We start from the raw sequence: 27,197 nt of genomic DNA on the forward strand, positions 1-27,197 counted from the left end.
CGTAATGTAGTGGTCAGTGCCATATAGCCTGAAGCACGAATTTATCAAAAGGAAATTGGCTCCTGAAAGTAAAATTCAATACATCAAACTTTACCAGGCAGACCAGAGAGAGACCGAAAGTAGATTTAATATTGCATTTGGCCATCATAGCTCCAATCTATCCACCATCATTTACCCAAAGGCCTGTAGGGCAGCAGAACTGATGAGCAAAACTTTATTCCCCTGATGAATTTTTCAGGGCCACTCTTAACATTGGAGTTTTCAAAATGAGAAACGGTTATATATGACTGGTCCTCAAAGAATCTCATCATTAAACAGGTCACATCTAGAGGCAAGATAGAACTAGAAGGAACTTTCAACCTGGACTCAAGCCATTCAGTTTCCAAAATTCACTGGGGCAGAGCTTTGAGCTAGGTATTCCCAGATATAAGAGAAAATATAGACATAGTCCTCGGTTTGGGGTAACCAGATGGGAAGTGGAATAAGCAAAGAAGAGAAATAAGTATAGGGAAAGTCATGAGGCCTAAGAGAAAGTACAAATGAAAATGAGTGGAAGAACCTTAGTTAACATAGCTCTGGAGCAGGGTAAGAGTTATTCAGAAACTGCTCTGTGAAGGAGGCAGAGTTTAAAGGATCCTCTGAAAATGGCATGGATTGGCAGAGAAGAATGCAAGTGGCAACTACGAATTGATGAGCCTAGTCTGAAATCCATGACCAGGAGTAATAAGAGATGAAAATAGTGAGACATGGGCAGGCCTTGAACCATGCACTGGGAGGCATGGGCTTCATAATAAGAATGTCTTATGGTTAGAGCAATGTCACTTTACAAATCGTTTTCACATGTATTATCTCCTCAGAGTAACCTTGCCTCTCTAGATTAAAATCTCCATTACCCCTTCATCTCGTCTGCTTCACTTCATCCTCTACACATCACCCATCTAACCTTCAAACATATGCTGAAATATTACTTCCTCTGGGGAAGTCTTTCTTGACTCTCAGATGAGATTGAATCTCCATATGCCCACCATTTCTTCTCAGAATGCCCTATAAAACTCCTAAGGAAGGCAATCTAGAGATTGTCTAGTGGCTCTGTTCCCCAAACTTCTTAAGGGACTCAGGCCCCTGCGTAGTTTCACTCTACTATTCCAAGGGAGTCTCCCTCCTTCTAATGATCCAAGATGCAACTCTGACCAACATCCACATTCCAATCAACAAGACAGAGGCAAAGGACAAACACAAGTGGCAAAAGGTACCCATTAGGTCCACCCCTCTTGTGCTCTCTCTCTCCCAATAAATAAATAAACCTTTAAAAATAAAAATAAAAAACAATAAGTGTTGGTAAATATTTGCTTCATCAATAATACTATATGGACAGCTACAAATTCTATTACTGTGGAAGATAAGAAAAACAAACACTAGGGGACAACTAGCAGTCTCTTACACAAACACAACACTCGATAGTGAAATTCACTGTTCATAAGTCTACATTTATGGATTATTTGATTAGTGTGTTTGCTTCATTGGGTCATACATGCTGTCAGAATAAGGGCTGATCTAGTTGCTTACCCAGTTATCCTGAGCATCTAGCACAGTGTCTGGTGTTCTGTACATGATAGCAGCCCCCTCCCCCAAAAAATGTTTGAGGAATGAATGTTGATGACAGTAGGTTTTAATATGCCAGTTTCACAGAAAAGCAATATTGAAAATCTTCTTTAGGTTTGTGAGAAGTACTGGATATAAAAGAACGAATGAGGTCATTTTGAGGTGGTGAAAGAAAAGCTTTCAACTTTTAACACAATGTTGCATTTCAGACACCACACTACCTCTCCAAATTATGCATAGGTGATCAGGCTCCACACATGATCATCCCCCAAATTTCTGTATCTCAATAAGAGAAAGGGCCATATACCAAAGGAATGCTTTTCTGACGTTGGGAAACAGTGGTGGAGGTCCAGATTAGGGAAATGAGACCAATTCCTAGAATCTTTTGAGTCACATGAATAAAATCACAAGTTTAAATGGTCCCTTGGCAGATACAAAACCAGATGTCTTCCAGTCTAAGGGAATGTATGAGAACCACCTGGGGAAGATTCTAAATGCTTCTCACTCTCTGAGACCTAAGGCTAGTGAATCATCATCTTTGAACATGAGGCAGAGTAAGAGTTTTCCAAAGATGTCCTAGTTACTCTCGTTTATGGTTAAACTTGAGAATGTAACAATAATTCACCACATTTCTCCCACTCCAATTTCATCCTTAAATTCACTATTAAACCAGCTATACCATTTCAAAGCTTGTTTCCTAGCAAGCATCCACAATGGAGAGGGATCCCATCATTTCCTCTTTCTGCAGCATCTTTCTTGCCCTAGCAAGGCAGCTACATGGATACAGGCTTTGGTGCTCATAGACCCAAGTTCAGCCTAATTTTTCAGTTTTGGGGCACGCATCCTTGGGGAAGTTTTACAAATTTTCCGAGCTTCAATTTTCTCACTTTTTCATCTGTAGAATGAGAATCATCAAAGTACAAACTCAATATGCTTTTTTTGTTTTTTTGTTTTTTGTTTTTTTGGCAATACAATGAAACATCTAAGCACTTAGAACAAATTGTAGATATTATATCCTCCAGCTTTTTTGGGGTAACTCTACTTACCGTCAATTATGTTTTTATAGGAGTTAACTGAGAATCATTCTAAAAGATTTCCAAAACTCCCATAACTCATAAAGATAAGGAACCTATATAAACACTTTGAAAAATATAAGAAATGTTTATTATCATGCATGTGAGGAAACACACACTTGACCAGTTTGGACTCAGATTTTTATACCTTTAGGCTAATGTTAAATAGCTGACATCTATGTATCTTTGAGGACTTATCACCAAAACATGATAAGATTTTTCTTCATTAAATTTGCCTGTGAAAAGTAGTGACTTTTTAAAGTTAGATGATGCAATTATTTCTTGTCAAGAGGTCCTAAGACCTTCCTGACAAACTCTATGAATTAGGAGTCCCTCTATATTGATAAGGAATGTGGACTTTCAAGATCCAGCACCGACTATTCCTTAATTTTCTGTTTCTTCCTGCCAACCAAAGATGAGCCAGTATTTGTGACCACTTATTTTCTGAAAGTCCTCAAATATCCATCAGATAGGTTAATGTTAACTTACAACACAAATGCAAGAGGACAAATTATATAGTGCAAGCTGAGGGTAACTACTATTCTTAGTAGAATGCAGCCAAAGAAAGTTTTGAGACGTTATGGGCTCCAAAGGAAATAAAAGAATGGAGCTTTAAGATAATACCTGTCAGAAGGGGAGAGAAGAGCAGAGGATGTCTTTCACAACTTCGGTGGCAGTGTACTGAAACAGAAAAGTACCAAGGGAAGATAGTACAGGAAGATTAAATATGATCTTGAACAGTGATATCCCAGGAGATCTTAGGCTTTTTATTCTCCCAGACCTAAAAATTGTCAGGATTTTGAGTAAATCACAAAAGCAATTGTCATCGAGATCATCTGCAGCTGCTCGAACAACTATTTTAAGGTGAGGGAAGCTGGCAGGCAGAGGGAGTACTGCAGTAGGGAGTCAGTGAAATGAATAAGTATGGAGAATATAAAACACTGATAAAGAGTAAGAGCTGTGACTTTTGAGGCAATTCGGTGTCTGTGTTTACATCTCTATAGAAGGCTGTTTATGGGATTGTAGTAATGTGTGTTTTTACCATTTTAATGCATGCTGGTGTTACCATCAAGGGGACTGGGAAGAAAATGATAGACCAGTTTCCAAGGCAGACTCCAGGTTTAACTCCCTCATCATTTTTCAAATGGCTCAGAGTTGAAATTTTTGTAGAGGGGACGTCTGAATAACTAACAACCTCTAAGCCTTAAAAAAAAAAATCGGAATTTAAAAATGATGATGCTGGAAGCAATTGTAAGGGACGTGCAGAGACTCTTCACTGAGTTTTGCTTTACATCACTATTCAGAGACTATAATCACAGACCTAGGAAGGCTCAGTAAGTCTCTCCAGTGTTGTGATGGACATCATTTGTAGTCATAAACATTTGGCAAAGCAGAAGTTAGTCATTTCATTGTGACGTTAATTCACCTATCCAGATGGGATTACACACTGTGGGATTCCTTTAGAAGCTAACATATCTCTGAATATTACATGCAAGATGTTTAGCTGTCTCTTGATGTTTACTAACCTTTCAAGGCTTTCATTTCTAACATAAATTCCCATTAAAATTGGTAGTTGAGTTTGGGCTTATTTTAAGTTGGGAATGAAGTTGCCTTTAAGAATAAAAACATACTTCAAGAACATTTATATATAGTTGGCTTTACCACAAGGGAAATAATATGGTCAATGGCTAACACTATAAACTGATCAACTATTTAATATGTCTATCAAAGCAAGCCAAAATATAACCTAGTTCAATGGCAGTATATTTTAACCACTTCTTTTTTCATTTGCCATGTGTTTACTGAAAGCCCACCTTGGACCGGCCACTGGGGAAGATATCACTGAATGAGAAAGTTCTCCTATTATCTCATATCACTGAGTCTTTTAGAGGAATCAGAGATTAAACAAACAATTACAAATAGGAACCTGTGTTTTTAACAAGTTTAACAATAGCAGCTTTATTGAGGTATAACTGACATTCAATAAACCACACATATTTAGAGTACACAATTTGACAAGTTTTGACATAAATATATACTAATGAATACATCACCACACTTAAGGTGGTGAACATACCCATCACCCTGAAAATTTTTTTTATAATCCTTCCCTCTTGACCCTCTTCTGGCAACCACTGATCTGCTCTCTGTCACACAAGTGACAAGTAAGTTTGTATTTTCTAGATTATTATATAAATGAAATCATAAAGTATATATTCTTATTTATATGGTTCCTTTCACTCAGCAAAATTATTTTATTTACCCACGCTGTTACATGTAGACACTGTTCTGCTTATCGCTGAGTGGTACTCCATTGCATGAATATACCTCAATTCGTGTTTCTCTTCACATGTGACAGATATTTGGGTTGTTTCCAGTTTGGGCTATTACAAATAAAGCTTCAGTAAAGAAACCTGGCTTTTAATTGTGCCTGGGTTATAAGTAGACATGAGAAGAAACACAGTTCAAACTAGAGGGAATATTGCATGGCTGCACTTTGGAATAAGCAAAGAGAAGAAGACTGAGCATCCTGCTTTTAAATATTTTTCCTGTTACTGACAGATACAGGGCTAGGCCAATCTACAGGCAGAAAAAGGATTTAATAGATATTTTAGGAAGCCTTCCCAGAGGGTCCACATTCGGAGAAACTATATAGATGCTACCTGGGCCCTGGAAACAAGCATCACTTTCTTGAGAAGAATGAATGCTTTGATCCCTATGTATATGCTGTGCTCTTGAGTATAAAGCACTGATCAGCTTTGTCTAGGCTGATGTTACCAGAAACCAGGGACTGTCTCACATACATGACTGGACCCTCAGCCTCCAATGTAGTATCTAGCACATAGGTGCCCTCAGTAAATATTAATGGAAGGAGCGTAAAGAAGGTAGGAAGGAAGGAGGGGAGGGGCTGAAGGAGAAAAAAGGAGTAAATAAATAATGGACAGATCAATAAAAGTTGAGACACACTAAATGAATGTCTCCTTCTAAATTATTAATTTTGGCTGGGAGCGTTGATAAAATCAGAGAAATGCTATAAATACTTGTATAATTCTGAAAAATCTTTTATGATGATTTCTGTGGTATGGAAATAGGTGGAAAACTCCATGGGCATAGTAGAATAACATCTGTTCAACTTCTGTTAGTGCTTTTTTCTCCTTACTTTGTAGTAAATAAAATGAAACACCTTAGCAGAACATCGCTACACAGTAGCCTCCAAAATGTCATGTACTAATGCATCCCCAGTTCATACCACAGTGCCTACGGATATTCAACAGCAGTCCAGGTTAAGCTAGTCACTACAAGTAACCAAAGATTCAGTCCTGCATACTCCAGGAGAAGCCACTGGAAGGTCACTGATCTCCCCCTCTCTCCGTAAAGCAAGCAATATCCTGTGACAGAAGTTCTCCCTGTTTCTCACATTCCCTACATTTATTCATCATGTTCTCTCCATCTGAAATGCTTCCAAATCTCCAAATACCTCTGCATTAGAAATCCCACCCACCTTTCAAAACTCAACTGAAAAGCTGCCTTAAAAATGAAGGAATATCTCATATGTTAGAGTAACACAAAGATTCTTCTCTGTTTATGCCGACACTACCTCATTTTCTTTCTTCTTCTATGGTCCTTAGCCCATTATGCCTGGAACAAATACACACATAATAGGTGTGCATTTGTTTGATCTCTTTTACTACACTGTAATATTCTTAGGAGAAGGAATCTGTCTTGCTCAGGAAAGGATCATACTTTCTGTAGGGCCTTTCAAAATGACTTGAAGTGACATTGATAAATGTTTGTGGATTGAATAAAATGATCAATGAATAAAAGAATGTAAACTTTCCAATATGTATACTACATGAGTGATTAGAAGAATATTTTCCCACATATCTCATCCATTGTCCCTACTCTAATGTGACAAAACCCCACATTATGTACCCCTTGCTAAGGGTAAACCCCATTGAAATAGAAATGTCATTTTGATACTGCAGGTTATAAGTCATCAACTCTTTAGTTGTAATGAATTCCTCCAACTAATTAGCCAATTCCCCAAGGAGCATCCTGAAAGAATAAACATAATTCAAGCGGGTTTTGATAGGAAGGCATGCAAGGCAGAAGAAGCCTAGCACACTTATAGAGACAAATAATGGGACTCTCTGGAGGGATAAAAGACTTTAGAGTCCTGGATCTAGAAATTTATGGGGTAGCCAGAAAATAAGTATGAAATGAAAAAGGTGAAAAGAATAATACTAAAGTAGCACAGCCAAAATTACAATTCTGCTGAGGTTCAGCCTGTTATAAGTAAAAAGCTCGGCTTGATTTTATTATCTTGCATATTTGGTACAGAGGGGGAAATATGCCCCTATATTGTTACTTTGGAATAGGGACACAAATTTCTGCTTTTATGTATGATAAGGTAATCTGCCAATTGTCCAATGAGGACAATTAGAAGAGTCAGGTAAGTATAAGAATTATGGTATTAAACCACAAACTATAAAAACAACGAATAGGAAAAATAAAATTTCTAAAGCCAAAGTTTCTAAAATCAAAGAGGTAAATGCTAAGGAGTTAAGCCTTCAGAGGTGAGCTAAAGATTGGAAGCTGCCTTTTTCCTGGGAGCATTTGTTGGTTCTGGGCATGGTGTACAGATGTGAAATCCAGATTTTGCCCTGGCTAAAGGTCACTGCAGAAGCACAAAGAAGCCAGTAAAGATTTGGTGGTTGAATAGGTTGAGAGTGGTAAAATAAGAGACTTCAGGTGCCTCAAACACACTTCCAGTTTTCCCCTTTAGGCATAATCAAGTCATGAAACCGTACATAACTTGAGACTAAAGAGCTAAGCTGAAACCGAAAACCAGAACAAAAATTTCCGTGGTAGCTGGTGCAAAGAAGACAAAAACCTGCCCAGTTTTTAACCAGTAATATGACCCTAGAATTTAGGTGTAGTAGAGGTAGAGTGAGTTTTACCAAAACTGCAACCCAGTTTCAATACAGTCCAGCACCTGATTGGATTAAAGCGATAAATGCCTCCCTTCCTTCTTTCCTGCCTAGCAAAAGGAAAAAGACAAATCATCACTGATGGGAAATAGTATCCTCTGGAGCCTCTACAGATTTTATAGTGTCCAACATGGAACAAAAATTGCTGGGCATATGGAGAGAGAGGATCATATGACCCATAACAAAGAGGAAAAAAAAAAAACAACAAATCAGCAGAAACTGACCCATAGATAATCCTTTAAAGAAGTTAACAGAAAAGAACTTTAAAACAGTTATGATCCATTTGTTCAAGAAATAGTTGAAAAGATGAGCGGAAAAAATGAAAGGATAAAGAATTTCAAAAGAGAATTAAATTTTTAAAAAATATCTGAATGGATATTCTAGAACTGAAAAATATAGTACCTGAAATTAAGAATTCAAGGGATGTGTTTAATAACATATTGAAACAGAAGACAAGAAGAATGAACTGAAACGTTAATTGAAAATGTGACTGAACTTTGGATAGAAAAGAATGGGACAAAAATCAGAGAGGCGCCTCTATGGTGCCATCAGTGAAGCATCCGATTCTTTATTTCATTGCAGGGCATGATTTCAGGGTTGTGACATCAAGCCCCACGTCCTGCTCTGCACTGGGCATGGAGCCCGCTTAGAATTCTCTCTCTCCTTCTGCCCCTTCCCCTACCCCTTCTCCCTCTCTCTCCCCTCCTCTTGGAAAGAAAAGAAAAAAGAGAAGAGAAAAAAAGAAGAGGAAAAGGAGAAAAGAGAAGAGAAGAGAAGAGAAGAGAAGAGAAGAGAAGAGAAGAGAAGAGAAGAGAAGAGAAGAGAAGAGAAAAAAGAAAGAAAGAAAGGCAAGGCAAGGCAAAGCAAGGCAAGGCAAGACAAGGCAAGGTGAGTCGTGGCGGTTAAGCATCTGCCTTCAGCTCAGATCATGATCTCCAGATCCTGGGATGAAGCCTCACAGTCAGATCCCTGCTCAGTGGGAAGTCTGCTTCTCCCTTTTCCTCTCCCTCTGCTTCTACTCTCTCTATCTCTCTCAAATGAACAAATAAAAAATCTTTAAAAAAATAAAAATTAAGTCTATCACTGGAGTCTTAGAAGGAAAGGAGAGATCGAATACAGGAATAAAGTGATATATGAACAAATAACAGCTCACAATTTTCCAATATTGATAAAAAGATTCTAATCCACTTAGTTTCTATGTTCAAGAAACTCAATAGAGCTTAAGTAGATTTCTTAATGCCATCTACCCACATCATAGTCAAACTACTAAAACCCAGAAACAAACAAATCTTCAAGACAGCCAGAGGAAAAAAAGACTTTTGTTACCTACAAAGGAGCAGCAATAAGTCTGGCAACTAACTTCTCGAAGGAAATAGTTAAAACAAAAAGACAGTGAAATCAACACCTTTACAATGCAGAAAGGAAATTACTGCCAACCTAGAATTCTATGCCCAGCAAAATTATGTTTCAAAATTCATATTAAAACAAATGTATTTTCAAAGGAAAAAAAACTGAGAGAAATCATTACTAGTAGACCTAGTATAAATATAAAAATAAATAAATATAAAATATACTATAATTTATATATATTTAAATATATAATTTATAATTTATAATTTAAAATATATAATTTATATATATTTATATATATAAATATAAAAGGTACTAAAAAGGGTTTTTGGGTAGAAGGAAAATGATCCCAAATGGAAACATGGAAATGAAAAGGAATTAAGAGAATAGAAAATGTGTATAAAATGTGTATAAGTGTGTATAAAAATATAAATTAATATTCAACATATAAAATAATAGTATCAATTTCAAATTTAAAAGGTAGATGTAATAAAAATGCATTAAAATGGTAGAAGGGTAAATGGAGTTAGAGTGTACACAGTTTCCAATACCATCAGGACGCTGAAAAAGTAGTAATATGCATCAGACTATAACAAGTTATGAATTCTTTCAGTAATCTCCAAGGTAACAACTTTTAAAACTAACTATATTTGTAATTTCATTAAACAAAAATAATTATATACTCAAAATAAAACTAAGATTGTCATATTGGATTTTTAAACTATTCTCCTTAAAAGAGATATACGATGCAAGTAATAGGACACAGAAAGTTTGAAAGTAAAAGTATGGAAAAAGATATGCCATGAAAATGTTAACTAAACTAAAGCTAATATAGCAACACCAATATTAGACAAACTGTATCTGAAAGCAAGAGGCACTAGTAGAAATATTTTAGCATATTTTTTAAAGGATAGGTTAATAGTCATAAGAAAAATAGTATATACCTAAATTTGTTTGTACTAAGAGTTTCAAAATATATTTTTAAACCATCAGAGCCTAAAAAATAAACAAACCCAAATCATATTAGTCCTTTAAAACACGTCTCTCAACAGATAATAAGAGATGTAAACAAAAAATGCATAAGACTACTGATACACGAAACAATATAAATGAACAACAAAGTTATTATACTTATTGAAAGAAGGTAGGCAAAAATTAATATTTATTATATAATTCCATTTATATAAAATTCTAGAAAATTCTGTAGGTCAAGAGTTGCCTAGGGACAGGAGAAGGGAGGGGGTAAGATGGAAGGAGAGCTGTGGTGATAGTTTCATGAATGTATAGATTTATCAAAAGTTATGAAATTGTACACTTTGAATATGTACCCTTTACATTTTTCTCTATAGCAATTAGTAACAATGGAAATGAGAGTTGAATAATAATAGAGATGTAGGATCCCTGGGTGGCGCAGCGGTTTGGCACCTGCCCTTGGCCCAGGGCGCGATCCTGAAGACCCAGGATCGAATCCCACGTCGGGCTCCCGGTGCATGGAGCCTGCTTCTCCCTCTGCCTGTGTCTCTGCCTCTCTCTCTCTCTCTCTCTCTCTCTCTGTGTGACTATCATAAATAAATAAAAATTTAAAAAAAAATAGAGATGTAATATATGAATATTTGAATGATGTAACTAAAGCAGTGTTTGGAGGGAAATGTAGAGCTTTAAATGTATATAGCACAGGGGTGCCCGTTGGCTTAGTTAAGCATCCAACTTCTGATTTTGGCTCAGGTCATGATTTTGGGGTCATTGGATCAAGCCCTGAGTCAAGGCCCATGTTGAGCATGAAGCCTGTTTGGGATTTTCTCTCTCCCTCTGCCTTTGCCCCTCACCCCCCCCCCCCACACACACACACCAATTTGTGCTCTTTCTCTCTCTAAAAAAATATAAATAAATAAATAAATAAATAAATAAATAAATAAATAAATAAACAAACATAGTACAAAAAGAGAGACTGAAACATAACCTAAGAACGTATCGTACCTCGAGAAAGAACAATAAAGAAGGGTAGAAGTCAATGAATAAGAAATGTCAGTGCAATAAAAATAAGCAAGAAAATCAAAATATAATATTTTAAAGGCTTTGTAAAAATTGAAAAACCCTTAACAAAACTGACTGAAAACAGAAAAAAGAAATCAAACTTTTTTAAATTGCAAATGAGAGAAAAATACACAGAATCACAAAAAATAAAACCTCATAAATCTCAATCTGTCAAGCCTCAGTATCGCATGAATATATGCAAGTAAGTTTCATTCTTTAAATTAAATCTATCTCTAGTACAGTTAGCTTTACATTTACATTAGAGTTTTCTTATAAAGTATGGTAGCCATTCTTTTTTCAAATGCCTCTTTAGGTTATTGGATTTTTTTCTCATATGCATAAATGTCTAAAATGTCTAAAAATTAAGCCATTTCTAGACAGAGGGATATGATGCATGTAATAAGTAGATAAGAACTCTCATTATCATAAAATTTATAGTTATTTAAATTATGTTAATTTAATAGTAGCATTATCCAATACTCTTCTGTAAAAACTTTTATAACATTATTACAGACCAACAGAAAGGCAAGGGCTCTGATTAATGTTACATGGAAGCCTTAATCAAGGTAATAAATATTGCACTGAAATTTTGAAGAAAATTTTAAAAAGCTACTTAGGGTAGCTAAGCCTCAGTGGCTCAATCAGTTAAGCATCTGCCTTCAGCTCAGGTCATGATCCCAGGGTCCTCAGATCAAGCCCCACTTTGGGCTCCCTATTCAGAGGGGAGTCTGCATCTCCTTCTATCTATGCCCCTTCCCCCACTCCCTGCTAGTCTTCTCTCTCTCTCAAATAAATAATAATTTAAAAAAATGTTACTTAAAATCTCCTGATTTTCATGGTTTTAATGGCCATATTACCATAGGCTAGACAGTCACTTTCGATGTCTTGCCTACATATACCTCACACCAGAAAATTCTTAAAACCTATATTTGCCTTGGATTTGTCCACAGTTAAGGCTGTTTCCACCTTTTTTAATAGAAATTTGCAATTAGATATGCAAACTCTCTTATAGCTCATAATAGCTAAAAACAAAACAAAAAACAAACAAACAAACAAAAAAAGAAAAAAAAACAAATCCAAGCTCACACAGCATAGGCCAGCAAAACTCCAATAGTAGCCAAGGAAGATTGAAGCTCTGTTTACTGTAACAATTTTAGGTGAATCACTAATCTCTCTGGTGAAAGAAAAGAGAATCAGGGTCCAATTTTCAATGAGAATATATTTTACATACAGGGCTTATACGATATTAAAATGCCCTCGGTAGGCTAATACCCATTTTATATAAGCACAGATCCATGAAGGAAAGCAATCCAAGAGAAAAACATAGTAACAATCACAAGAAACCATTAAGTTATATTGCTGGTTTATTTGTTATAAATTCTTACCACCCTCTGGTATCTGTTTGATATTCTATATTTGATATCCAGTAATGACATCCACATCATTTTCTATGTGTATATAATTATGTATGTTTCCATAAAACATTTTGAATGCATTCCATGAGCCTCTACTTACCTTCCTTTTACTCCCCCAAATTACACAAATTAGAGTTGACTTTTATGACCACAAAATTCATTATTTTAGATGGTGCTTATTTCAATAATAGAGTAACTGTCTAAGGGATGTGTAGTATGAAGAAACTAAAAACAGGGCCCTCGAATTTTAATTAGTAAAGGTATTTCTATTCTTATAATCTTCATATAATGTAGTAAAAACATATTAGTTCTTAAAAATAGCTCATTATTTCTATAGTTCACCATCTTGAAAATAAAGTATGCTAGTTATAGCTAAGTTTATCATTTTCTCATTGAATTCCTTATGAAAATAATATTTTCTATATTTATAGAATTTTTCACTTAAGAAATTCAAAATGTTTAATAATATTATACCAACAGTTCCTTAGTTCTCTGAGATTATGGCATATTATTAGAAAATTTGGTAATTTAACTTGTAGACTCACAGAATCACAAGATAAACTTGTTGAACTACTCAATTTAGGCTTTAAAACCTTCGATAGAATGCCTTTCAATTGTTGACCAGATCTTTACAAAAAAGCCCTAGACAGTGGAACTTGTCACTAGAAAAGGAGCATATCATATTGTATTATAAACATGTTTCCCTTTTTATAACCTTTTTGGTGGTTTTCACATGTACACCTTTCTTTTTGAGTATCCATAGAGAAGTCATACAAAATGAATTCATTCTATCTTCTTAATTATAGCTCTTAAAATGTTTGAACATAGCTATCATTGGCTCCCTGGTTGTCTCCCCATTGTCAAGTTTTCTCCATCATTGCTCATTTGACATTGTTTGAGTTTCCTCTCCATTCTGGACATTGGTCTACATATTTCATACAGTGCATTTTCCACTATATGAACCAATTCTCCCAGCTATTCTCTGACTAGTGCTGAGTAAAACAGGATTCATGGCCTTTCCTCTGGGTATAAGAGCAGTAGGAGAATGTTCATGTTCCTGAAGGTTGAATCACATAATTGTGTGACATTGAACTGAGTTGAGAAAAATCCCCTAACATATTTTATTTATTCTTGTGAAGTCATATCTCCCCTCTGTAATTATATTGCTGTTTTTAGACATAAGTACAGGATTCTAGATTTATCCCAACTATTTTTTAATAAGGATATACTCATTACACAAGAACATCCAACTCATGAGAGGAGAAATTTGAAAACTCCCATATTCCTACTCTCTTATATACTGTGATTACATCATCTCCTTCTTCACAGATAAAACAAAATTTAAAAATAGTAGAAATCATGTAACTATTGGAAACAAATCTTCCCGTATAGGAGAAAATGGAGAGGATGTGTTATTCATACTCTTTTTCTTTTGCTTAATTCACCAAACAAATATCAATACGTTTTACCTGTATAGACATATCTTGAACAAGAATTCTAATTTAAGGGAATGAAGCTGTCAATAGAATTATTTCTTGATCAACCAGTACTCATTCAGCTGTTGTAGAACAATGGATGGGTCCAGGCACTATATTACATCTTGCTTTGCTTTAGCTGAAAGCACACAACTTAAGTTTTCCATCATTTATATTGAGTCAAATAATTGCTTTTGTTTGTATTCCTTTGTCACATCTCATTTTTCAACTTTACTAATAAAATGTTGAAGAAAATTGTGGAATACTACAAATGAGATCTTTTAGTTATACCATTTTATTAATAGCATTTAACTTTGGCTGTTAAACTATTAACATATAATAAAGCAGCAGTACTGCATTAGCAGGGTAAATGTATTCCAGTGAATAATAATAAACCATTCACAATTTGCTAGGAGCTTAATTTAGCCCAAATTATATTGTTAACAATATGCCTGGTTTACTCACATGAAATTTAAAAAACCACTCTCAAGAATTAACATAAAACACCTTATGTTGTTTACAGACGCTATAACTCATAGATGGAATGGGCATTAGAAATTGCCAAAAATGGGGATCCCTGGGTGGCTTAGCAGTTTAGTGCCTGCCTTCAGCCCAGGGTGTGATCCTGGAGTTCCAGGATCGAGTCCCAGCTCCCTGCATAGAGCCTTCTTCTCCCTCTGTCTCTGCCTCTCTCTCTCTCTCTCTCTCTCTCTCTCTCTCCTTTCTTTCTCTCTCTCTCATGAATAAATAAATAAAATCTTAAAAAAAAAAAAAAGAAATTGCCAAAATTAACATTTCAGCCAGGCTTTTCAGAACTGCTATCTGTGTATCAGCCTTATGTAAAATGGATGCCCATCTCTTTTATCTGTATGTCTCCATTTGTACTTGGGATGCATTTACAGTGTTAAACTGAAATATGTCATATTGACCCTATTTGAGGATTTATGGTATTTTACAGGCCCTATGGCCCATCCATAAAATTAACGGAGTCTGATTGCATTATCACAAGTAATTGTAGTCATGGTCTTAGTGGTAAAGAGCTGTAGCAAACCTTTTTATACTTTACAGAAATTTCTCTACAGCATTCCTAGATAATAAGCATAAGAAATGCTAACATTCTGAGTTGTTATTATGCCTTCCTTTATATCCATGAACATCCATAAGGATATATGAGGGAGGTGCTGAGACACAGAGTCCTAAAGGGACTTCTTCGTGATCTCTTAGCTAGTAAGTGGCAGACAGAGCCAGGAATAGCATACAGACTTTCCAGTGGCAGATTTGCTGTGCTTATCTATTATACTTGACAGTCTTTCAGTATCTGCGGTTAGGCAGTCCCTACTTAAGCAATTCTGAAGAAAGAATGCTCATTTTCTCTCGAGCCCACCTACAGTATTTCGGACATCTTCAGCTTAAGACGCCCTTCTTTATACTGAATCTTTATAAATGATACTTATATCTCTTTGTCATGCCTCAATGGAGTAGAACAGAATAAGTCAAATGCCTTGACCATGACACACATTCAAATAATGAAAAAGGTGATCAAATTTCCTCCAAACATCCTTTTTAAAAATTATGTATTAGAGGGCACCTGGGTGGCTCAGTGGTTGAGTGTCTGCCTTTGGCTCAAGTCATGATCCCAGGGTCCTGGGATCAAGTCCCACATCAGGCTACCTGCAGGGAGCCTGCTTCTCCCCCCTGCCTATGTCTATCTCTATGTGTCTTACATGAGCAAATAAATAAAATATTTAAAAAAATAAAAAATAAAAATTACATATTACTTTTTAGTTCTCTCAACTTCTTTTCTTATGATGAATTCTTAGCCTCACCACATTCTGATTGCTGTCCCCTGAACTGCAATTGTTTGTCAACAACATTTTAACTTATAGCATCAAAACTGAAGAACAATATTTCAGATATGTGCTGACCATTACAGATTGTCCTGGGACTCCACCCTCCCTTATGCTGAATGGTACACCAGAGAACCTGAGCATTTTGATTGGATGTTACTTCTTCTGACTTTTTAAAAGCAAAAGAGCAGGTCCATGACATGTCTATTACAATGAGGATATGGTTACGTATTTTACTAGCTGCTTTGATTAGATGAGATAATGAAGATAAAATGTCTGGTTCAAATTATAGCTCATACTCAAGACCAGTGCTTAGCAGTCAGCTAACTCCCTAATCAGTGAACCTAGCTAGCTGCTTAGTCTTCTTATGTTGGTGACTGTCATCTTAGATCTAGGGACCAAAGAAGTTCAGGCCAACTGCTGCATGCATGGCAACAGTCAACTGTACTATGGAATGTAGAAGGCACCAAGTCATATTATTATCTCATCCTGATTTTGAAATGAAGAAAATTCTCTAGATTATTGAGTCACTCTTCCAAAGCTCATAACTGAATAGGTTTAATTTTAACTTTAATGTACATGATGGACTATGTATTTATCTTTAGCAGAGTTTAACTTTTAGCTGAGTTGTGAACTGTGAATCCTGGCTTGGTTATCCAGAACATTAGCTCTCCCCTTTACAACAGTGTTATCCTCAGATTTCATAAGTATGCTACCTTTCTCATTTTCAAGGCTTGATAGAAAAGGGGGGAACTTGGTCCAGCAGGGTCTCACAGTCCTGGCTATGCCATTAATACATCAGGTGGGTCCAGAGAATTCGCTCGAGCTAGGAACAACACAGTAAGGGAAATGAGAAAGAGCACTAGTATAGGACCGAGAGATCAATAGTTGATCTAACACTCTACTAGACCACTAGACTCCACGCCCCAGCCTAAATATTCTCTGCATTAGGCAGCCGTAAAAATCCAATTATAAAAATCAGTAACCCAAAAAGAACATACGAGTCTCATCAAGGTGCCTTTGGTGAATGATTCATTATGCTCCCAAATAATGTTAATAATGGCCCCAGATATTAAATGTTTACTGTGGTCCAGGCAGCTTCATGTGAGCTACTTCTTTCAATCCTCTCAAAAACCCTCTAAGACAGATATTATTATTATTATGGTTATTTTACAGAAGAGGAAACTAAGCTATTTGATCCCAAAGATTGAATGAGCAGTCTATCACCAGAGCCTATACTCTATGACATTCCATAGACTGTTATTCCATCTTTTAACAGAGGAGGTGATTTCCAGCCTCCATATTTTTTCCCAATAACAATTGCAAGCATAGCTTTATTCTGATCTATTTTTGCAGTTTAACATTTCTAGAGCACTTCTTCAACTCTATGACCTAGTAAGTCCATTATTATCTTCAGTTTCTGAGTATTTCCTTTTTCTCAGGTTGAATACCTTTCATTTTTCTTCAGTGAACTCCAACCTTGCTCATTTGTCAATGAGTTAAGCATGCACCATGTTCTCAGAATTATGGTAAGAGCTTGGGCAGCATTTCTAAATGGGGAAGCTGTTTGATTTGTTAACAACGATCTTAATTGTACATTCAACAGGGAGGATAAATTATCTAAACAGAACTGTCCTCAATGAATTATGAAATTGCATACCTCGCCTCTTCTTTAAAGAGAAGAGCCTACAAACATATGTCTTTTGTATGTTTAAAGTCACTCTTATTGTATACAGAGATAAAATGGATAGGAAAACCTTCCATCTCCTGGGAGGAAACCATCCTGTAATTGTCTTTGAAACATTCTATTATAATTTAAAGTGCACTACAAAGTTTCACAAAGGGATGGGACAAATCTAATTAAGTGAATTCTACAATAAATTTGCAGATTTGGTGGCACAACTTCATCCAAATCCCTTCAATCATCAAACAAATACACAAAAAAAAACAAAAAAAAACAAAAACAAAAAACAAAAAAACAAACCCACAACACAACAACAAAAATCCCAGGTTGTACAGGAAACCTCGCCCAGCAAACACTTTCAAAAAGAACTGCCTCACCCAGACCACCCACCTCCGTCACTACTCATGACTACCTCCATGACACTTCAGGGACTTTACTATGGAATCAAATATTCCCTAATCACCAAAACTTCTGTTTTTCAGTCTCAAACGTGTGGGGTTATTGGCAGCCAGAGAATCATCCAGAGCTTCACATGGCTGCCTAATGCTCCCAAGGCTCTTCTGATGCAGCTGCAAGAGAAAGAGCCGCAAGCCAAACCCAGAGCCCAGAGCCCGGCCTGCCAGAGCCCAGCATACTTTATCTGTACTCTGCCAGCACCAGAGCAGCCCTGCCTCCCTGTGTGTGCTCCTGGACAAATTCCCCAGAAATCCACAACAATTAGTTCTATCCCTGCCCATTTTCCTTAGGAATTCATTAATTTCAGGGTTTGCAAAGATACATACATAGAGGAGTAGATCAAAAGGTAAGGAAGGAAGCATCAGCCACCATTAATGGTGATAGCAAAGTGATGAGCCATCGTTCTCTGTGACCAACTGCATAAATCACAATTTGAACTTGCCCTCTTTCTAGGCTGAAGGGGCAATGCCTTTGCTCGGTGTTGAGATGGTTCTATCAGAGTTTGGATTTGTTTGGTATCCTCTAAAACTCCTTCTATCCCTGACTTAGCTAGAGGTCCAGATCTGATTCTAAAGAAACCAAAAGGGTCCTTCTTTTTTTTAAATTTTCTTTTTATTGGAGTTCTTCTTAAACTGTAACATAATTCTTTGTCAATGCACCACCAGTTTTTCCAATGCACAGGGCTGAGTTGTGATCCATTTCTATACCTGTCCAGAAATACAAAGAGGTGAGCTACCAACTTACTTCATCAGTGAAATTTTCATTCATCATATTTTAGCCAAGATGACTTTCTATATGAAAGAGGAATTAAATAATCACATATGTTTGCATGAGTATTTACTAAGTGCCGGACATGTTACCATCTATCCATTGCTTTGGCCAAGCCTTATAACCACACTATAAGGTAAGTACTATCAGGAGCCTTGCGTTTCCAAAAAAAGAAAAAAACAAAAAAAAACTGAAATTCAGGGATGATAAGGATTTTGTTTAAGGTCACACAGTTACTAAGTGAACAGACCAGAATTTGAACTAGACCTTACTAATGGCTGAGCTATATAACTTGAAGTAAAAATGCCCTCAATTTCCTACTTAATGGAATAAATGCTTAGGTAATTCAAACACAAATTGAATAGGCTTTCAGATGATAACTTTTAACATATGTTTGACTTATAAATAGCACAGAAAGAAACTACATAAGATACAAAAAGGATTTCCAGCCTATATTTTAGGAAATATTTTTCCTTTGGCAATTTCTCAAGCCTAACTTCCTCCAATGATAGATTATGTCCTGTTTATTATCTACAAAGAGCACAAATAGTTAGAAAAATGTTTTTGACCCCCTACCAAAAGCAAATATGACCTCATTTCCAAACCAGAAAACTTAGTCTGGACTTTGAATACTGATTTGGAACCAAGTTTTTAAAGAATTAGCTCAGAGCAGCAGGTTTGTAGCTCATATGACACAAGATGATCAATGACCACATTAGCTACTAATCTAAGGCATAAAACATGCATGAGGCATTAGCATGGAAATCTAACACGTTCCCACCCCAGGTGGCACTGGATTTCTAATCTGTTGTCCCATCTAATAGGAATAAACTTAAATAGCTTATTTAGAGCTTCATTTACAAAGTTAATAATTAGAGTGATTTACTCAAAAGGCAAGGGAGGCAGAAGGAGAAAGGGAGACAGCTGGGTGGATGTTGAACCAGGAGAAAGAAAATAAGAGTCATTTTTGAAAACACAAACTCTAAGTCTTACTATAAGACATCTCCCATCTGATGGTAAGAAATAAGGGTTAGAAAAAAGCATGCCTCCCAGAAGCTGAGTCTTAGTGGAACCAAACAAATAAGTATTGTTATTTGATACAGAATGCTAGGTAAGTTGTTTGACCTTCCAAACACAAGTTTCTACATCTTTAAAATGAGAATGATATTAACTGCTTTGCAAGGAATAAAAAGATAAGCAAAGAGGTTAATACAGTACTTGACACTTGGGAATTATTAAATTTCTATGGATTCTACCCTTTAGTGGATTCCCCAGAAAGTGCTAAGATGCACGTATGGTCCTCTTTCCCTGATTCTGAGATGCCAGGGTCTGATCTAGTCACAAATTTTGACATGGTACTTTCTTCATCTATATCCAGTGCTGGCTCAATAGTTGGATGAGTTGTTTACTTCGGTGTTATATAGAATATTGGGCAAGTGAGGTTCAACTCATTGGAAACAAGCAAGTGTTTATCCTGTCATTCATACCTTAGGTGACTCAAGTTTCCCTGTGTACCATTTATGTGACTTGGCTCCAGGCTTATCCCTAACCTTTTAAGGACCCAGGGCAAGAGACCAAATGTAAACCCATATACATCAATATTTAAAGCTTATAAAACAGATAACAAAATTTAAATACAATAGTTTCTATCCCCCTAATTAGACAAAAGTACCTTAATAATAACCTGGAAGGTTAGATTCAAATTTATAATTCTGAGACTCCTTAGAGTTCTATGCTAGAACTTGGCAGCATAGAAAGAGTCAGCTCTTCCTCCTTCACTTCCCACCAGGCTCTGTCCTACTCTGTGATGGCACTTGCATAGGTATGTATGTGGACACTCCAATTTTCACATCCACTGCCCCATCTTCACAAACAGCCACCCAAGACCACCTATCAACTCACTGGTATGCCCACCAACAGCATGGTTGATCATCCTCCATGAAGAAAATCCAAAGCAAGAAGTTTATTTAGGCACTGGAAGCAGGCTCAGGATTTTAGTCTGGAAATTCCAGAGTCCTGAATACTCAGAATTATCTAGAACTGAGGGAGGCAGGCTCCAGGTAGCCATGAAGAATGAGAAGTAGCTTTGCAGTGTCCACATGCATCTGCAGACTGCAGAGCCAGGGCAGAGCCAGAGAAGAGCCACCTAATTCATGGAGCCCAGTACAGGGGTCCCTTTTACCTAGCTCAGCAAAACCTGCTTATTCAGTCAAGTTAATTTATCTCTTCATCCTCCCAGTTGCTATCATGAAGGGCAGAGTGTTAATATATTCACTGCAGGGGAGCTGGATACTACTCATAAAGTGGCTCCAGAGTAGGCGGTCCTTCTGCAATGGAAAGTGTGGACATTAATATTAACCCTTCTAATTTCACTTTATGCATTAAATAAGTCTTGATAATTAGCAGGTTCCACCTTCTAAACAATTAGCTAGACTGGTAAATAATCAAGAGACAGGAAAAGCTAATTAACCTTTGATTTTCTTCACAGAAAAATACTCAGGTTTTTTTTTTTTTAAATATCTATAATGCACTTTAGGGATCTCTTTCTATCTTTTTCACAGAAGGAATTGTTTTAAGGTGTTTTCATGCCCATCCGTATTATATAAAAGTATGGTCTGCCTCACATGTCTAATAATCATTGGCACCCTTCGCACCACTGAAAGGTTTTCTGGGCCATGAAGAGAATTTTTGCAAGCTGTCCCAAGGCCATAATGCTCATTTTTAGAGGGTGGTAAATAGACGGTATGAGCTACTACCCACAGCTTGTTATTTCCTCACATTGCTGCCCAAACAGAACAAAGACAGTAGTGTAAGAGCTTCCCAACCAGATTGAGGTGCTGCAGAAAAACCCAAAATTCGGGGACATTCGGGGAAAAGTAGCAGCATGTTTGGTTATGACCAAATCCTTCCATGCATTGGTCCTTGCCCAGTTCCCATCTCCCACCCACCCATCACCTCTCTTCTACCCCTGAGGGTCCTTCACCTCCAGGGTTTTCAAATCACATTGTGATCACCTAGAGTGCTTTAAAAATCAGCTCCAGAGATTCTAGTGTAATTGGGCATGCAGAATTTCAAGAGGACTCTCATGGGCAGCAGGTTTGAGAATCAGCACCAACACACACTGCTGCCCTCCCCACATCCCGCAACAGCCCCAATCTACTTGCTCTTTCCTAAACACATCCAGCATTTTTAACTACTATGCTTTTTGCTTCAAAAGTCCCTCTCCTACCCTGGAAAGTTCTCCTCATCCTGTAAGAGTCAGATAGATGAAGCCCTGTCCCCAGTCAGGTCTCCCCATTTTGAGGTCCCAGAACACCTCATGCATCCCCTTAGTAGAGCTAACAGAGACCATATAATGTATCATCCCAACAAAGGTACTGTTGAATGTAAAAGAAAACACTATTTATAGTTATGCTGAGTGACAGGTGTCAGCCAGGACTTTCCCAGGCAAACTGGAAAATCAGCCCTAATTATAGCCTCTGTTTATTAATCAGTAATGACATCCTTGCTTGTCCATCTCCCATCCTAAGGATGAAAGCCATCAAGGCAGAGACTGTACTTAGTCATCTCTCCACTTGGATTAGATTAGATGTTGAAGAGATGTGTCTATAAGAGGCCCTCTACTTCATAATAGTTAAATGCATAGACTCCATAACCAAAGAGCATAGGTTCAAATTCCAGCTCTGTCATGTATCAGCTGTGTGACCAGATATTTCCAGTGCTTTAATGGCTTCATTTCAGAAATAGAGATAGTGAGATGTAATTAATAGGGTTGTTTAAAGGTTTAAAAGAGTCAATATATGTAAAACACTTAGAGCAATACCTGGATATAGGAAGCACTGTTATGTGTTTATTATTATTTGTAATAATAATAATAATAATAATAATAACAGATAAACCCATTGAATAAGCTCCACATGATTATTTTCTCCAAATTATCACACTCACGGTGAATGCTCCCAATAATAACAAGCCAATATTTACTGATGAATCTCCATGTTCTAGGCACTGTTCCTTGCTTTGCACACATTATCTCACTGCCCTTCACCACAAGCCTATCAGGGAAATATGTCATCTATTATACCAGCTTTACCATGAAAGAAATTGAGGCTTAAAAATGGAGAATTTCCACAGTCATTGTATTTTATCTTTCTATAGGAAAGTGACCAAAATCTCTCACTGTGACTTTCCTGATTCCTTTGAGAAATAAAAGGTCCTCTCTAAAGTCCCTGTTATTACCCAACGTACCCAATGCTTGAAAAAACAAAAGGTGGAAAAGCAATGGCCGTGATATCTGTGTCTTGGAGGGAGCTCTTGTTTGCTGCTTTTTGAAGTGTTTAACAATTTATAAGCCAGTATTATCAAGAAGATAATATATACAGGGGTGCCTGGGCGGCTCAGTCAGTTGAGCGTCCAACTCTTGATTTCAGCTCAGGTCATGATCTCAGGGTTGTAGGATCAAGCACCGCATCAGGCTCTGGGATTAGTTCAGAACCTGCTTGAGATTCTCTGCCTCTCCCTACCCATCTGCCCCTCCCCCTGTGCACTCTCTCTCTCTCCCCCAAAAATAAATAGATATAGAGATAAATGAATAAATAAATCTTTTTTAAAAAAGAAGATAATATATATAAAAAAGCAGTATGGGGGTACTGAGGACACCCAGAATTATAAAATCTTCCCCTCACATCCAAGAAGTGCAAAACCTAGTTGACAACAGACAGAAAACATTAAATAACACTGTAGCCTTTAAACAGCAGTAATAAAAGGGAGAATTCCAGAGCATCATATGATTAATTCCTAAGTAAATGGTATAGTTTATTTGTGCCACAGGAGGTCAGAGAAGGAAGGAATTCTGAAAGAGAAGAGGATGAGGGGGCATGAGGGCTGTGTCTTTAAACATTCATTAATGCAACAAACGTTCACCAACACCTACCATGTGTCCCTTTGCTACACACTGGGACTGTGGACATTAGAAAAACAGGGTGGTGCACTCAAGAAGCCAAGAGTCTGGAGGGGAAATCAGATGTGTGGGTAGATAGCTCAAATGGCATTAGAATAGCTATGACGGAGGTAGCTATTTTATGTCTGCGATACTGTGGGGCCCAGAGAGGGATAGCCACCCAGCCTGGTCTGGGCAAAGCTGTAGGAGCAAGATGGAGAAGGCTCTCTAGAAAAGAGATTACCTGAGCTAAGTCTTAAAGAACAAATAGTAGTTACCAAGGGGGAAAGAGAAAGAGTAAACATTAAATAAAAAGAAATAAAGACTAGGAAATTCAAGCAGAAAACAATAAAAATTTTAGGAGATGGAAGGTGGGAAAACGGGGTTATATTAGGGAAACAAACAAAAATCTTCTAGAAAGGATTGATATATAAGACTGGAAAATAAAATGATCATTTTTTTGAGTTTATAATGTTCAGTAGAATTGAGATAATGAAGATATTGCATATAATCAATGAGCCTCTCGAAGAAAGGAACAAGGCATGCTCGAATGTGTACATACACTTGAATGTGTCTGGAACCAAGGAAATACTCAAAATGTTTACCCTGTGAAAAATTGGTATGTACATACACACACAGGCATGAATACACTAACACAAAAACATATGCCAGAGCACAGTCGAATCCTAGATCATAGTCACAGTGATTTCAAAATTAAATGTTGTTTTTGTTTGCTTTTAGTGAAGTCTTCCTGCTAGTCTCTGCCAGTGATAGGAGCAAGCTGAAGTAACTCCTGGGGAAATATGAAGAGCATAAAGAAAAGCTAAAACAACTCTTCTTTTGGCCCTGATCTAAGTTTATAAAGTCCACTTGCCAGAAGGGAATTCTAGACAACATTTATTTGTCTAGTTTCATTAAAAAGGGCACATAGCTGATAACTAAAGAGGAGAAACATTTTCCAAAAGAAGAATTCACAAGCTTTGACAAGAAATAGAATGAAAAGAACATGTTATGTTATTTATGCCTGTGTATATACTGCATACATACATAAAGGTATGCATCCATGATCTATGTATACTCATAACCTTCCCAGTTTCCATTAAGGGGTCAATGAAACAATGAACCATGAGGTGGCATAACAGAGTGATTAAGTAAGTGCACATGCTCTGAAGTTACACTGCCTGGCCTCCAATCCTCCTTACTGAACACACCAGCTCTATGAGCACTTCCCTGGGCTTGTAAGCAACTTCCCCCTCTAACTCTCAGTGACTTCATCTATAAAATCAAAATAATAATAGAATCTATGACATGTGATTAAATAGTGATCCTCTTATGAGGATTAAGTGATGTAATTCATGTAAAAGTGCTTAGCATACTGGCTGGCGCGTCACAAGAACTCAGTAGCAGTCTCAGAGCTATTAAACTTATGCCAGAAATTATTCCAAAATATAGAGAGAAGGAGACATTTTTTAAAGCATTAAAGTGATTAGATAGGGCTGAGTAGGCCAGCTATAAATTCACCATCGGAAATTTCTTTTATAAAGGACCATCCAGTGCTCAAAAGAGAGGATCATTTTTCATATTGTTCTTCATATATTCCTGTCACTTTGACTTGCCTCATCTATATAAATGAGGCTTAAAAAAATACCCCTGAATCTAATCACTCCTGGAGTCTACAAAACCATCTCAAAGGAACTGGTTACCATTCTACATGTTTATAAAATGTAGGATCCCAGCTGACAGACTTGCTGAAAATGAAGACAATGATATGGTTATAGGTTTGGGTAAAAAGGCTGTGGTCATCAAGAAGTTTAACAATACTAAACTAAGGCCCCAAATTTGCAGCTTATTGCAATTTATTTTTGAAAACCTCAATTTTCTCCCTTGGATTTATCCATCACCCCTGCTCCCTCTGTCTCCCATCCTCCTCTCCTCTCTCATTTATACTTCTGAGGAATAATTTTAAGGATGAGCCTTTGCCAAGATTCTGAATTGCTAGTATTGCTCAATGCATATACAAGTAGAAAAGGATATATCCAAAACCTGAGTATAAAAGCAGTCATTCCAGAGCTTGTAATAGTTGGAGCTACACTGTAAATGGTGGAAATTTCAAAGGGAGGGAAAAAAGCCTAGAGATCAGACACAAGAAATATTTTCAACTACCAGAAACTTTGATCTGAAACCTTTGTGTTTTGCACATTACACATGTAAAATGTGGATCTTTCAATCAGGAAAGCACAGGAATTGGGTAATATAGTCAAAGGAATTCACATTTCCATATCTAACTCTTTTTTTTCTGTCTTGGAAAAAGAATCACTCTTCCATTGTGTAAATCTACCTACTCAGAGGCATATGATTAAGATCGCAAGGAGTTCAACTCCTCAGATACAGAGAAATTTTTTTAAAATTCTAAAACTTAACATGAATGATTAGTCTTTTATGCTGTCATTAAGTATAAAAATAAAACCTTCTATGGTTTTCGTTCTACAGTAGAAATCAGAGGTCTACTCTCTCCTACCATTTTCTCTTTTGCCTTCAAATAAAACCTTGCGATCTAAGACTCTCTTTTGTGGCCTAGGTTTATTAAACCCTGATATGATTCCTCTAGGGTTGAAGATCCTCCTACTAAACTGCTTACCAAAGGTTTACAAATTGAAATGGTTCTCAGGGGAATTTATTTCTGCCTAGTTAGTTCTGTTACTGCTGTCTCTGAAGACAGAGATTATTGAGACAAAACTGATTGGGAAAACCAAACCTCTCTAACTCCCTACACCAAAGAGGTTAGAAAAGCAGAACTCAGAGAGCTTGGAGCTCTTCCTTCTTTTGTATTATTAAAAGACTTACCCTGGTAAGTGAATGCCTTCTTTACTCAATACCAGATTTCAGAAAACAATGCCTCAAAGCATCTTGTCTTTTCTTTTCCCACACAACACTCAAAGCACAAATTCTTGATCAAATTCTGTGTTAAAGTGGTCCGTGCCACATCATTTTATTGACTTGACTGCAAAGTGACTTCTTATACACCCCATACAGCATATCATGACAACCACACAGCTTAGAAAGAGAACTAACAAAAAATAAAGACACTTGTCTGACAAGGACAAGAAAATAAATTAAAAATCCATGCTCTTGGGGCTCCTGGGTGGCTCAGAGGTTGAGTGTCTGCCTTCAGCCCAGGGCATGATCCCAGGGTCCTGGGATCAAGCCCCACATCAGGCTCCCTGAATGGAGCCTGCTTCCCCCTCTGCCTGTGTCTCTGCCTCTCTCTCTCTATGTCTCTCATGGATAAATAAAATCTTAAACAAACAAACAAACAAACAACTCCATGCTCTTCCCAAAGCTTCAAGTTTTATGATGTTTGGAAACTTAGAATACCAGTTCAGCCTTAGATTTCTTCGTTATGTCAGGGATGTAGCATTGTATATGGTTAATCCAAAAAAATTCTTCCCATTATTTCCTAATCATGGGAAACACAAAAGTTCATGTTAGAAACTCCCACTTACTAGTGGGCTGTGATCTAAAAGTTGCCTATTAACTGATCAAAGTTCAAAAGACATTTCCCT

At 36.9% G+C, this 27,197-nt stretch overlaps 1 long non-coding RNA gene across 4 annotated transcripts in view; it reads right to left on the minus strand.

Moving 5' to 3' along the window:
• LOC140641546 (uncharacterized) overlaps positions 1 to 27,197 on the minus strand; it is a 307,651-nt gene that overhangs the window by 24,287 nt on the left and 256,167 nt on the right. For 3 of the 4 annotated variants that reach the window (XR_012038128.1, XR_012038127.1, XR_012038126.1), the window contains one exon: positions 16,504 to 16,613. The exons of the other annotated variant lie outside the window; for it this stretch is intronic. This is a non-coding gene — a long non-coding RNA (uncharacterized lncRNA). The remainder of the gene's footprint in view (positions 1 to 16,503; positions 16,614 to 27,197) is intronic. 4 annotated transcript variants of the gene reach the window in all.

The sequence above is a fragment of the Canis lupus genome, chromosome 10 (assembly GCF_048164855.1).
Source record: "Canis lupus baileyi chromosome 10, mCanLup2.hap1, whole genome shotgun sequence".
NCBI classification, from domain to species: domain Eukaryota; kingdom Metazoa; phylum Chordata; class Mammalia; order Carnivora; family Canidae; genus Canis; species Canis lupus.